A 2,445-nucleotide genomic window follows, 5' to 3' on the forward strand; every position below is an offset into this window, starting at 1 on the left:
CAACTAACACTTACAGTCGTGGTTGGTTGGTTGACTTCTTTCTTATCTTGCTTCTTCTTCTTCTTCTTCTTCTTCCCTTTCTTCTTCTTCTTAGCCTCCTGGTTACTAGCATCAAGGCTTTTACTAGGCGAAGAGGAAGAAATGGAGGAAGAAAAATTAGGCGAAGAAGGTAAAGGGTCAACAGAAGGTTGGTGATGTTGAGATGGTGAACTCTGTTGAGGTGAAGCATTCGGTTGAGGTGGAACAATTGGAGTACTTTGGGCCAATGAAGTTGAAAATAACCATATCGGTAATCCTATTGTAAATCCAGGTAATGACAAAGTAGCCATATAAGGAGGACCAACATTTCCAAAGTAAGGAAAAGTACTAGGATTCTCGTTAGGAGGGGTTCCTAGGTTGGTAAATTCCGGAACATTTGCCATTATATTCAACTTCAGTGAATTTTATTAACAATTTATAACTAAAATTAACAATTCACAATTCACACCTAACAATTAAAATTCACAATTCACACCTATGGTCTCTAAAAGTAAAAACAAACAAATTAACACGCGCTATCAAATCTAGGAGTCAAACCACACACAAACAGTAATCTTCCGGACCGAAAACACTAGTTGGGGATGAAATCCAACATCGCAGAATTCAGTACAGAAGTGGCGGGTGGAACAGTTACCCCGGCAACCTGCTTAATGAATAGACTGGACCAAGTTCCTCCACTTTAACCGTCTCGAGTGAAGTGAACCCCCCAGAAAATCCAAGTGAGTCTAGCCGACGTCTGCTCCAGGTACAGTGGGATCTTCCCTCCACCATCACCTTGGGTAGAACCCTAAAGATAATGGTCACTAAGGTCACCAATAGCAACAAATACACCTGGGGGAACAGTCTACGACCCGATAGCACGCAAGGGCAGAGTAACAAGCTCAATCCCTTGCCGGCTCCTTGACAATAATCCAAGGTTTACCGACAAGTGACCCCAGGCTCCTCGACAATAATCTAAGGTTTACCGTTTGTAGTACGTGCGTATCTAGCGTCGTTCCCAATGAAGGAGGATTGATCCCCTCACTGGTTCGGACACGGTATCGTGCTTCTCCTTTAAGAGGAGCTTTCCCAGAGCATAAATGTAACATCTGGATTTATCCTACCGCAAGATAAGCTACTTGTTTGGTTTTACTGTCTTAGAGAGTTAATTACTCTCCTACTCCAAGACACTAGCCTAAGCTATGTTGGTGTATCAGAGCCCTAGAAATGTAAAAATTACTAGATGAATTTTAATTAACCGTTGTGTTATTAAGGCTGTTGTTACTCAAATGGGTAAATGGATATGAAACCAATGGTGTTATGACCCGACTCAACTGAATGCAATCGAATATGATAATGGAATCTTTTCAATTCGATGAATCCTAACTAAAGTAAGGAGAGAGTTTCCATTCACTTCCAACAATGCAAAAATTGATCACTAAGAGAAAATATAACAAATTCTCTAATGCACTAATTTCATCAAGAAAAACTAATGCAAATCAATTCCAAACCATTTTTTTATTTTTATTTTTGTGTAAATTCAAATCAAAGAAAACTGATCTAAATCTACGATTGATTTTTCAGAATGTAAACTATGCAATTTTAATCTAAGCACAATTCACTTGAAAAGTATGCAAATGTAATCTATGCACATTTTTCATTAATATTCTGAAAATGAGAATTCTAATTATGCAAATGTGATCTATGCAAGAGAATTCTCAAACACGAGATGATTCTAATGTAATCTAAGAACCAATCAAGTGCAAGTCGAGAAAATCGGGCGAGAGTTCCAAAGATCAAGAAATAAAAACACTCAAAGGCGATTAACACTCATACACAATTTAGATCGAGAAATTTTTTTTGCAAAAACAAAAGCAAAAAGATGCAAAATTGTGAAAAGACTGAGACAAACCTTCAAGTAATGACCAAAGGAAATCAAATTAAGAATTTCTCAAAAAAGAGACTCAAAACACCCAATTGATGAAAGCTTAAAGCAGGAATGCCAATGAAATTAGCCAAGATGAAAGCTTCTGACAGGTGAAAAGTGGATCTGGGCAGCAACAACAAGCTATAAACAAAATCTAAAAGATAAAAAAGAAGAAATTAAAATTTTCTAAGCTTTTGACAGGGGTACACAGGCAGCCTGTTTGCACAGGTGCGGGTACGCTCTGTGCACAAAGCCGCAGTGCGTACAAGTACGCACTGTGCTCAACGCAGAGGCTGCGTACTTCTAGCAAAACAAAGAAAAACTAAAATCTAATTTAACCCTAAGCTAGCCCACCCAAAGACACAGTCAGACAGCTAAAAACCAGAAAACAAATGACTTTTCTCAGATCAAAATTTCATACAAAGGAAAACACATTCACATCAATGGATTCCCCAGTGGAGTCGCCATTTTGTCACACGGAAAGAGTCGTTAGTGCGGAC

Source organism: Pinus tabuliformis, chromosome 9, assembly GCF_031772625.1.
Source record: "Pinus tabuliformis cultivar Carrire ecotype Pingquan chromosome 9, CPIR1, whole genome shotgun sequence".
Taxonomy (NCBI): Eukaryota; Viridiplantae; Streptophyta; class Pinopsida; order Pinales; family Pinaceae; genus Pinus; species Pinus tabuliformis.